The sequence below is a fragment of the Electrophorus electricus genome, chromosome 8 (genome assembly GCF_013358815.1).
Source record: "Electrophorus electricus isolate fEleEle1 chromosome 8, fEleEle1.pri, whole genome shotgun sequence".
Lineage (NCBI taxonomy): Eukaryota > Metazoa > Chordata > Actinopteri > Gymnotiformes > Gymnotidae > Electrophorus > Electrophorus electricus.
Genome location: NC_049542.1, coordinates 18,772,367 through 18,784,771, shown reverse-complemented (window position 1 = coordinate 18,784,771; position 12,405 = coordinate 18,772,367). Strand labels below are relative to the sequence as shown.

The window sequence follows — 12,405 nt, the reverse complement described above, 5'->3', positions numbered from 1 at the left end:
ACAGCATTATGTCAGAACTCTATATTCTTTCTAAAGACTTGTACTTTAGAACAAGTTTTATGCTATATTGTGCATTCCATTTGCATTTTAGGTGGCTAATTATTAACAATTTGTGGGTCAGACCTTACAGTTGTTCATAATTAACTTTTATCTGTAGGTCAGCACTTGAACTTGGCACATGGCCGCTTTATCTACAATGACCACATAGAGACCTGCAAACTTAAATTTTATGAAGGTACTTGGGTATAAGTGTCAATGCAGAAGAGTTGTTTATTTGAGCAAATTTGAGGAGTTCTCTTTCTGTACCACCACCTAAAAATGACATGGCTCTGTCCTTTAGAAACATGCAATATGTGGTATTACTATATCAGGAGGCTATCTGCCCTCACATAGGACTGGTGTTCTCAGGTGTTTTCAGGTCTGTAGTTTCCATATTATGAGAAGTGGAATTTTATACCCCAGAATCAATGCTCATGTTGTGACCTGCACTTAAAAAATTGAGCTGACTGCCTTCTATTTTAAGAAACAAGAAATCAGCATAATTAGCTCTTAATCAGGAAAATGAAGTTTATTTAAAAATCCACCCAAGTGAAACTCCTTGGAGGGTGAAAAGCCTCATCGGTTGCTGCCATGTGCTGCTAATTGATATGTATGGTGCTAATAAATGCTTGTGAATTGAAGGATAAACAAGGCTTTTACCACCCCCCCCCCCCCCCCCAAAAAAAAAAAAAACAATAGTGGAAAACAACAACCAAAAACCACAAGGCAAATATAAAATATTAGAAATTCATTCGATCTTGATTTGCCACAGGCTGTGTGTATTTGTGTGTGTGTGTGTGTGTGTGTGTGTGTGTAGGAGTGTTTGAGTAAGCTGTAACACTGGTCATTGTCACTGTGTTGGTTATTTGCAGCCAATAACAAATTATCTGTGGAGACCTTGACAGTTTTAAAACTTATTACAAGGCATTGCCATGGAGTTTTTTGGTTTATTTACAGTAAAGATTTTTCCATTAGATTTGGAAAAACTTGCTTTTGCATCTTCTGTCACATTAACACCCTTGTAGATATGTATCTGTACCCTTGATGCAGACTCTTCCTCTGATGCCACAACATATCAAGCCACTTAGTGTGCAGTGTGTAGAGTATCCCAGCGGTTGGAGGAGAATGCTAATCACAGCATCGGTGTATCAACAGGTAACTCTGCAAACAACCCTGAAAGAGTGCTAACATCAGGTTAATGTCAGGTGGAACATACATAGCAGTCTTTTGTGAGAAATCCCCACCACGGTCAGCACTGTGCCCAGTGCGTAACCATGCACTGCATGGTCAACATCGTGCCCAGTGCTTAACTACCAGTGTGTCATAGCTGAACCAAAGACGACTACAAAAAATTGAAGACTTCCTAATTCTCATGCTACCAACATGGGTACAGCAGTTGCCAGTAAATTCTTTGGTGACGTGAGTTATCGGTGGTATTGTGCAATCGGTGGGCGTTCCTGAGCTCGGTGTATGAATGGCAGGTTATTCGTCAGCATTTTAGCTTTTGTGGCTACAGTATGACTGAGAACAGGAGCATTTGATCTGGTCCACTGCATTACCCAGTAGTCTTGCCGTACCACTCCTCTTCACACCTCAGTGGAGTGGCTGTGTTCAGTGGGCTTCACGTAAGCATTATTAAACCCCAAACAGAAACAATCAGGCCAGATGAATGGCTCCCTGTAAAGTTTAATTAGAGGGCCTTCCTGACATTAGAGCCATACAAACAGCAGTAGGGAAGAGCACAGTGTGCGTTCTGCACATGATGGAGGAACTGAGAATGAGCACATACGAGATGCGGAAAGTTTAACTGAATATAGCTGTTTAGTGACCTACAGGCCTGGTTAAGAAAGTGGTATCAAGGAATGACTATGTTACGTGGAAGGTAGCAGTGTTAGATTTTCTGGAAGCTTGTTAACATGCCCCTCCTTTCCCCAATCAACCATTGACTCAGGGGTTCCTCACACCTCACGTATCCAAAAGCACATTACTTTGTATAGCACATACTATGGTTTTACTGCTGTTTTCAATAGGGTGAAAATTGGACTTGAAGATTGCTATTAGATTACATGAACTATACAGTGTCACTGCATGTGAGATAAGATTGTGAGCTATTGATCCACACCAAACCAATTTCATTGAAAAAAGATGAAAACTGAAAGGAACAGTGCAGCAGGTACTTGATCCTCTGTGTGTGTGTGTGTGTGTGTGTGTGTGTGTGTGTGTGTGTGTGTGTGTGTGTGTGTGTGTGTGTGAGTGTGTGTGTGCACGCGCGCGTGTGTGCAGGTGCACGTGTGTGTGTGTGTAGCAATGCTGTATGCTTTATTAACTCTTCTGAAATTCAGAAGCTTTTACTGTTCAATGCGTCAATCATTGCTCTATTGTTTACTAGGTCAATAGTGTTCATGTTCATTCTTTCACAGTTACTTATCTTTTTAATGTTTGTTCACATGTGGTTGAATAAGATGTATTCACTATATTACATCAAAGTTCTGGCTAGGACTAAATTCTTGACCTTTTATAGAACTCTTTTTACAGAGTATTGACTCTGGCTGTTGTTCACGTGTCAGACGTTCCTGTGGAATGTATAGACAGGAAGTGAGTTGTGCAGATCTCTGATCTCCTCTGCCTGTCCAGGAGTGTTGGCTGCATGTGGGATGATATAAAGGACGTATATTTTGATGCAGCCCAGTGTGTGATGTATAAACGGGAGCAGCCTTCCTTGATGCATCCCCGTTTGTGCTTCTAAAGAGAGGTGACCCATGTGGCCTTGGGACTAACACGCTCCCACTGTGCGCTCAGCTGTTCACCAGGCCTAAGGCTGACTAAGCGATATCCTCAGGAGGCCACAACGCTTACTCGTTTTTAAAGTCCTTTCTGCATATTACATGATTTATGCCTCACCGTTCCTTTTCCTGATATGACTCCTGTGGACTAATCACGCAGTGTTACTCTGGGTCATCAAGTTAGTCTTTGCTGACTGTGGAGATGTGGGTCTTTTACAGTGAGCTTTTTTGAGCCGATCTGGGACCTGTCATGGCTGTGTCCTTTGCCCTGATATTCCCCATTGTGAATTTGCTGCCTGGCACCCTCTCCTCACATGAGCCTATCAGCTCTACAGTCCAGTGACCTTTTAATCAGCACGGTCTCAAGGCTTACATTCTCTATTAATCTTTTCACCTGCTTGTTTGCCTTATTACTATGTAAAAACACGTGTATAGCACTATAAGGTTTCCTTTCCTGAGCCCGTCATTTGAATGGTGCATAAGTGATCTATTTTTAATTTGCATGGAAGGTTAGTTATGAGGAGTGCCCAAATAGTTCATCTCTTTATTTTGCTACCAGGTGGAATGGTGTGTGTGTGTGTGTGTGTGTGTGTGTGTGTGTGTGTGTGTGTGTGTACCTATTGCTTTAAGATTGCAAAAGCTCCATCAGTTCTCTGTTCACCTCAGTAAAACATGGGTTCTTTGTGTATGTGTGCATGTACAGTTCAATGCTGGCTGTGGTGATGCTGTACTATAGATTAATAGGGTGCATGCTCAAATCACGTGCTGCAGGTGTGTCATTTTGTATGGTTTAAGGCATTTGCTTATTCTCGCTTTAAAATGTGTCACTCTTTGTTCCCTTCAACCTAGTCGTCTTTCTAAATCAAACCAACTTTAAAATCTCCATTCTACCTCTGTCTCTCCAAGTGGCTCAAGTTCCAGCATTTTTTCCTTTTTTTTTTGTTTAAACAACGTATGCCCCACCCTGTGGTCTGAAGTTCCGCAATGAGCCTTCTTGTCAAGGTGCCAGGTTTTAGATTCAGCGTCTCGCAAGAAGTACATTTAGTACATTTTCCTCTTACTGCCCTGAAAACCCAGGAGCTTCATGCCCCTCCCCTTACCCCTTTGCCCCCCTTCTTTCTCTCTCTCTCTCTCTCTCTCTCTCTCTCCCTCTTTCTCTTTCTCTTTCTCTGTCTTCGTGTGATGGCCTGACCACTAACGGCTACATATTAAGAGATAATTCCATACCCTGAGGTTACAAACCGGCTTAGACTGGCTCTCTCTCATTTTGACTCCACTGGGTACCCTGTTTTTTTTTTTTTTTTTAAAGATATTGTGACTCACTGCTTTTTTTAAAGAAACAGGAGTCCCATTCTCATCAAGATTGACTACAGCCCCACGACCATGTCCAAAGGCATGCACAAACACACATGGATTCAGCACTTCATAGCCTTGATAAGCATGTTTGCCTGCAGTGTAATGGCTTTCCTTCACATTGTGTTTATTTTTGTTTGTTTTTTTTGATTGTGTTTAAAATGTTGTATTGTTTTAAGGGTGTTTTTCCTGGAAAGCATTCAAAATGGGACACAATTGTAAATGCATTAACTTGTGGTTCCTCCTATTCTGTGTGAAGGTCATTTGACTGCAAATACACTGAATCTTGGAAAGCGTTTCACTTTGAATTGGTTGTGTCTGCATATCATCATAGAGAAAATAGCCAACAGCCATCTGACTGATCTAAAGGGGCAAGTTATAGGTTTAAAAAAGCCAAACATTAATAGCCTAAGTCACATCATATGTTTGCTGATGCAGCTCTGTAAGCAGTTCAAGATTGAATCTCCGTCAGCCACTCAGTGCCGTGCTGCTGGGTGGACAGCATCTTCTCTGCAGCTTCTGTGGACATGTTTGTCATTTCTCTCCTTCAGCAGGTCTTTACAGCCTGGATGTTTATTATACGCATTGATTCCATTCTACTATATTTCATGTGTTGGATCTTGAAAGTTCTGATCCAGATTCTTATGTAGACACACTGTTCACCCCTACCAGTAATTCAGTCCTAAAATCCTGCTATGTCTCTCTTTTAGAAATGTCAGTGACATTGGCCTGCCTGCGTCCGTATTTGTGACTCCTCCTCCAACTTGACGCTGGATTGCACAGCAGGGTAAATCTGATTAGCTTTTTCAGTCCTATGCTTGTGCAGGGTGGGCAAAATCCAGCTAGCTACCAAAATGGAAATTTAATCATGGATTAGGTTTTAAATAAGGGAAATGACCAGTCACAGTTCTGAAAGTATTCAGTGTAGACAACAGTATCTAAAATCAAAGAGCGTAACATATACCATGTTTAGTGCTGTTTTGCTTAGGGCTGAAATGATTACTTGTGTACCTCGATTACTAAGAATCATCAATAACTGTATACACATAGTTATATAATCCATATAATTTATATATAGTGCAAAGCATCCATCAAGCCGAAAACAGATTCAGCTGCTAAATTCTTGACTTGTTAAAAACAAAAATGTGGGAGCATACCAAATACAAAAACAATGTTAAAGCAAGGTGATATTGTATTACTTCTACCATAGAAGGGTGGGAGGATAACATAAAGTAGCAAAAGTGACTTTTATTTTTATATTTTTATATTTTCTTGAATCATTATCAAATGATGGAGAGGCTATGAATAAGCTCCCAGAATCCAGTATCTTCATAGCAGTTAAGGGTCTAGTGATGACGATAGATGAATATGTTTACTTAAAATCAGACGTTGAGCCTAGCCAGAGTCTGAACAGTCAGTACCGTCATGTTTGGGTTGTCACTGCAGAGACAGGAGACGTTCACACATCAGGGTGCTCATGCATGACTTGGGAGGTCATGCAGTCACGTCCCTGCTATTTTACGGAAGGTTAGCTGGCGGACTAGCTAGTTTGCCAAGTACCTGAGATTGTTGAATTGTACCGGAGCAACTTCTCATCATGTTTATTGGCAGAGACATCAAATCTGTGTGGTAAGCATTATAGTAAATGGACTGAAATAAGTTACATATTTTGAAAGAAAGAATGAATAAATGGAAAAAATATATACTCTCGTACACTGAGGAAGCAATATACTGCTCTGTGTTCTGAGAAATATAGCTACTGCTTCTGTTTTCAAACAGATGTTGAGCCCTTAGCTGTGCACTGTAAAGGTTAAGGAAAGCAGCAAATTGCAAATTACTTAGTTTTACCTGGATTATATATATTGCCTGGCTTATATTTTATTTGTGTATAAACCAGAGTAAATGACAAAGTACTTTTTAAAGTTGCTCTGGATGAGAGCTTCTGCCAAATGCCATAAATGTAAATCAAACTATTTTATGTTTTCCATTAATATTGGTGTAGTGTGTTTACACCAGCTTCGTCAAATTGTTTAATGACTCCGTAGACCAATGGATGTTCTGCACATTTCTTGAAAAATGTGGAAAATAAAAAGGTCATGCAAAAAATATCATGAATACTTTTTTTTTTAATGCTTTAAAATTATTTTTTATTTACTTATTTGTTTTGCATTTCAGAAAATGTTTTATTTAAAGCCCAAAATGTTATATAGCACTTAAATACACTAAATTAGGTTTCATTTTGACAGATACTATATGCAATTTGAGATATAAAAATGTTGATTTTTCTAAAATAGAAACCAATTATTTGTTCATTCATTTTTCATTGTCTTATATTCTCTTTTGTATATTTACTATTGCTCTTTAATAAAGCAAAAATATTTGTTATTTGATTAATTGGCATAATCAATAGAAAACTCACTAAAGTAATCTTGCTGAAGCCTAAATTTGACCTAATGCAGGTGAGGGACATGGTCCCACCTTCACAACATTCATAAACCTCCACAAATTCTGACATCACTAAACTCCTTCACTTAGTGACACTTGTATGTCTCCATATGTGTGCATATATCATGCATCATGTTTGAATCTAATTGGAAAAAGTCAGATTTCATCTGGCTATGTGCTAATCAGACTGTAGAACATGTTTCCTGCTCAAATTGCATATCCCAAAAAATCAGATTTGAGCAGCCTGCTGCCAGTGGTGTCCCTCAGTGGTGTTCCAGGAAGAGATCCTATTGGCCCGAGTGCTATCCCTGATAGTGGACACTGCTATGGGCTTTTGCCCTAGAGAGGAGACTTTGTGTGAATTAAAGGGTAGTAAATATCCCCAGTCCAAAAGTATAGAAAGGGTCCTGGGTACAAAACTTGATTTACATGAAAGAACAGATTTTATTTTTTTGCTGTTGGAATGGTTAGATTTTTTTTTTTTTTGACCAATGGAAAATCCTTAAGTCTGATATGATGGTAAGAATACGTTCTCACATGATCTCATATGATCTAAGAAGTTTTCAGAGTTAAATTATTTAATTAAAAATTCTCATATTGACATATTTTGGCCTTCATAGTACAACACACCTGTGTTGAAGATCGCAGTTTTACCTTCACCCACTGGTGCTGCAGCCTCGTACTCTGTTTCTGAGAGACACACGTTTCCACTTTGTGTTCAGCAGTGGCAGCAGTCTGGCATTCTATCCAGAGACCGTGTCTTACTCGGGTTTTCTCTGGTCCAGACCACAGTCTGTGATCAGTGATACTCGTGCCCAAGTCAGGGGAGAAACAGAAATCAGCTTTGCTAAATGGAGAACTGGACCAGGACAGCCGTGTACTGCTATCCCCAAATAGTTTAAAACATCAGTGTTGTACTCAAAATGGGCAAATGAAAATGAGCTGGCGAGTTTCGAGATTTTTGGCGAAGCTACTGATTTTCTCTTCTGAAATTCATAGGATGCATCAGGATAGTTGTGTGGTTTTGTACCTGCTGTTAATGTGGGTTTGTGGTTCAGGGGGCTTTCTAGCAAGTCTAAGCTAATTGAAGAGAAAATCTGATTAGCACAAAAGACAGAGGCATTCCATCACAGGGGTCCACTGCTGTCAGACTTCTTGTTGCGCTCTAGTGCACGTGCTCTGTCTCTCTTGCCTCTATCTCTCTCTCTCGCTTTCTTTGTTTTCAACTTCACACCCCCGCACACTTCCTCCCCTTTGCCCCTGCTCCTGCCCCCCCCCCCCCCCCCCCCCCCCCAAACGGCCACTCCCTCCCTCGGGCGACAGCAGAACAAGAATTGATTAGTGGCATAGCTTAAAAATAGAAGGGCCTGTTGTCATGGCAACGGACACAATGAGCTGTTGTCTTGTTTAATGAAGATCAGGGTTTTAAGTGTTATGGCTGAAGGAGTGCAAGCGGGAGACGCCATACTGATCTAGGTGTGTCTGTGTGTGTGTGTGTGTGTGTGTGTGTGTGTGTGTGTGTGTGTGTGTGAGAGAGAGAGAGAGAGAGAGAGAGAGACACTGAGTGAATACTGAAAGAGAGATTTCTGCTTGTTTAGACAAAATGGACAGTGTGTGCTATGCCTCTGATGTCTACGTGTTCTGGTGTATGCAGATGGTAGTTAATAGTGTGTGTGTGTGTGTGTGTGTGTGTGTGTGTGTGTTAGTGTTAGAGTGAGTGGGTGGATGTAGTGTGTTGCTTTGAAGGTGCAAGACTGCTGATTTTGCTTTGTCGCAACCCATCCTTTACCTAACCTTAGGGTAAAGATGAGGCAAAATTGAAATCAAATGTATCATGCTTTTGCAGCCATGAAATGCGTTAACACCCAGCCCACATTCTGTTACTCATAACTCTCATAAAGTGGGAGCCAACCAATTACAACTCTGTTGCTATGGGTGTCATCCGCCTAATTGGACTCATTAGTGTCAGAAACTGACCTTATACAAAATCTGGTCATATTCCCAACAGCCCCATATTTTGGATCCTCACAGTTCCAAATATTCAGTAACAGTATGCCAGTGTGCTGGTTGATGAGATTCTTGGTCCAATTAGTAAATTAACCAGTAAGCTATGAATGAACCAATTAGAGAATTAACCGATTTAAGATCATGCTTAAATTTTAATCTAAAATGTAATCTGCATATTTTGAATAGATGCTCATTGTTCACTCTTAACATTCACAGATATGATTTATCGGCCTACATCTTTGCATCACATGTAAATTGAAGCCTTTAAGAGTTTTCCATAAAGACAGCGTGCTGCTTTGCTGAGTTTTCTTCTTTTAGCTTGGAGCCACTGCTTAATAAGCAAGTAGTTCCCGCTCTCCTCCCTTTTTCAAAGTGAATGTGTGAATGCTGGTAATCCCTTTTATCAGATTTACAGACTGATTATGGTGCTTTTATGTACTGTTCACTTGAAGAATGTTGCCAGGTTGTTCTCACTCACACACCTTCTTGCCTTGCTTATTTTTAGCATTCCACTGAAGTGCTGTGAGTCTTTAGTGGAGCTAGGGTTCCCTGACAGGGATTTTCTAGGTGTACACTCCATACATCCTCACTTTTTATACACCTCCAGTTTTGGGTCTTCAGTGTCTTAAAACCCCCATGCAACAAAAAAAGATCACCACAGGATGTATCTGATCGGAACCATAAAAGCCATTAGACCTTCTTGGGAAATAATTTCCTTTACCCTTTTGCTTGAGTTTTTCTGTAGAGAGATGGAGATGGAGTGACACACAGCAGATGGGCCAGCAGCAGACCTGACTGCTGCACCACTCTGTGTCGTCCCCTGCTCCCAGTGACCCGTCTGGAGCAGTGAGCATGGAAGAGGGCGGATCAGCAGGCCAGTGTCTCCGGGGTTCCTAGGGCGTAAGGATATGCACCCGCACTGGGGAAAAGTGAGCTCGCGCAGGCAACTATGGTACCTGACACTGACCCTGTGCCTCCTGGAGCATGCACCATTTGAGAGAAATGTCTGGACATCCTCACACTTTAATCCTGCCCATCCTTACATTAGATATTTGTCTCACATGGTCCCACCAGAGGAGACCATCTTCTCATCCCTTTGTCATAAAGAACCATGGACCCCTAAATACACATGAGGGTTGTGGCTGATGCCACATGCATCAGGGCTGGATCCTTTTTCTACAGTACAACATCTTGTTTTTTGCTGTTCTGTCGAAGTACCTTTTGGAATGTTATCCTATTGCAAAGTAGATATAAAATATGTGCATTTTAATGTTCCAGTAACCCATCTTGGAAGTACAATGTTTAAACTGCTTACCTGTCACCTGTACTTGTCACATTAAATGCAGCTTATACCTGGGGTTATAATAATGTGGTTATTACTTTGCAAACATTTGATTTTAACAGACATTTCACTCCCTATTCCATGATCAGATAACAGAGGTACATTTTCTAAACAAATTCTAAAAGTAAACAGTGTTTAAGGGCTTAAAATACAGTTAGTGTTTCCTGTGGAATCCCTCTCAATCTGCTTGATTAGTCTCTGCTCTAATTCTGAACTTTTAGAGAGAGAGAGAGAGAGAGAGAGAGAGAGAACGCGGGAACAGCAGCATAAAAGCCTACGCAGATGATCCAGTCCTCGGCTTGTTTTCCCACTGTTGGGAGCAGTGCTTACCCCGTGTGACCCAGCAGCAAGCCTGTTCCTCACACCTTCAAACTGGGTTACTGCCTCCGAGCTCGCCGTTTGCCATAAATCATCCCTGTTATGTTTAAGGTCACAAAACTATTGTTTGACCCATTCAAGCACAGTAGCTGGCTCGCTGCCCATCTGGAGGCAACACTATATGTTTATTTCATGTCATTATAAGTATTTTTAATTAATTAATTAATTTTATGTTGGTGGAGCTTGGTGACAAGGCAGCAGCCATTTTGAGGTGTGCATGTTCCTGGCATGGGCTGCAGTGAGCAGGAGGAGGCCCAGAGCGGCCAGCAGAGCGGCTGGCTGGTCCCACAGGCAGGAGGGGCGCAGGCGGGTTTGGGAGATGGGCCAGGACAGCAGGCGTGAGTTTCTTGGGGGGTGGGGTTACCACAGGAGGTGGGGGGCTCAGAAACTCCTGTGTGTTGGTGATAAGCACCCTGCCCTGGGATGATCCACGCGGCCAACCTGTAAAATGAAGACGATGCTCTGGTACTCTTGCATGAAGGAATCAAGATTTTTGAATATCAATGTGGGGTGTGTGTAGTGCTACTGCCCCTGGGTAAGGAGTGCAAGGGTGAGGACATGCTGGTTTGGGAGGTGGGCCGAGGACTTGCGTCAGCCAAATGAATTGTCATGATTCAGCCCATGCGTGAAATGAGCTGTGGATTCCACCATGCACTCGCAAATGGCCTTATTATGATTACATCCCATCGTCGGGCACGCAGCCTGTTCCACCAGCCTCTCCAAATCTGTTAGGTCTGCTGTCAAACAGGGGGCTTTGATTGTCTGTGTGTGTGTGTGTGTGTGTGTGTGTGTGTGTGTGTGTGTGTGTGTGTGTGTGTTGGGGATTTGGGGAGGGGGGTGATTTGGGCGTTCGCATTTGGAGAGAGGGCAAAGGGAGAGGATGTTTCCGTGCGCGCGGTGATCCGATCGCCAAGCCACAGTGGTGTGTGCATCAAGGAAATGGTATAGAGGTGGGGGGATGGGTCAGTGGGGAATTAAGAGTTGGTGTTGTGACGGGCTCACATGTCGTCAGGAGGGAGCACAGCACTGTCTCTCTCTTCCTTTCTTTTCTGCTTGGTCTCTTTCTCTTTATTCTATGTCCAGCCTGCCACCCGCCCACCGCCTACCCCCCCGAACACACAAACACGCATGCATTTTCATCTGGGTCTTCTGCATTATAAATACATTGATTACAAAAAATAGCCCACAGTTGGCAGAACCTCGAAGGGGCCCCCAGAAAGCAAGCGTGTGTGTTTATTTTTACTTTCGGTGAGGAGGGGGGGTGGTATACTTTTTTTTTGGGGGGGGGGGGGGGGGGACCATGTGGGAGGGGCCAGTTCTGTCTTTGTGGCGTGTGACATGGCTGGAGCTCAGTGTCAAGGCGGCAGGGTTAAGGGTAAAAAAGAGTGCCTTATGTTGGCATGGGCTCTGAAACCATACTTTGGGAGGGGTTTTTCTTCCCCCAGCTAGAGAGCAATTCAAAGAGCAAGCAAATATGTCTCTGTGGTAGAGATGGCAGGATACAATAACTCGGCAGAGAGTGAGATGAGAGTTCCAGGGGTGGGGGCTGGAGTAAAACCCACCACACTTCTTCAGTACCAGTGGGGTTTTTTTTTTGGTGACCGTGCCATTAGATGGCCCCCCCACCTCAGCAAACAGACTGGTCTCTCTTGTGGTGCCTCCCTCCACTGCCCGTCTTACTGTCTCTCTCGCTCGCTCGCTCGCTCTCTTTTCATGTGTGTGAGTGTACACTGGCGTGGAGGCACTGGCTGTCGAAGTGCCCACAGCTGTAGCATGGCGGCGATCGCATGTGTGCAGCTCTCTGTAGGTGGGTGGGACTCGAGGCACGGGTTGGGGGAGAGAAAGAGTCTGGTTTTTGTAGCAGTTGACTGAACTGAAACAGTCATTATATTATGTAAAGGGGAACGGGTGTGTGTGTGTGTGTGTGCGTGTGTGTGTGCGTGTGTGTGTGTGTGTGTGTGTGCACGCACACGTGCATGTGAGAGAGCGAGCACATGTGTGCAGGAGGTGGGGTTCATACTGACGTTCACTACAACAGATTTCAAATTGGCTGATTTG

At 42.8% G+C, this 12,405-nt stretch overlaps 1 protein-coding gene across 2 annotated transcripts in view; it reads left to right on the top strand.

The window, feature by feature from the left end:
• gatad2b (GATA zinc finger domain containing 2B) overlaps nt 1–12,405 on the top strand; it is a 30,023-nt gene that overhangs the window by 3,279 nt on the left and 14,339 nt on the right. The window contains exon 2 of one of the 2 annotated variants that reach the window (XM_027012062.2): nt 4,886–4,962. The exons of the other annotated variant lie outside the window; for it this stretch is intronic. The gene's annotated coding sequence lies outside the window, so the exon portion shown is untranslated. The remainder of the gene's footprint in view (nt 1–4,885; nt 4,963–12,405) is intronic. 2 annotated transcript variants of the gene reach the window in all.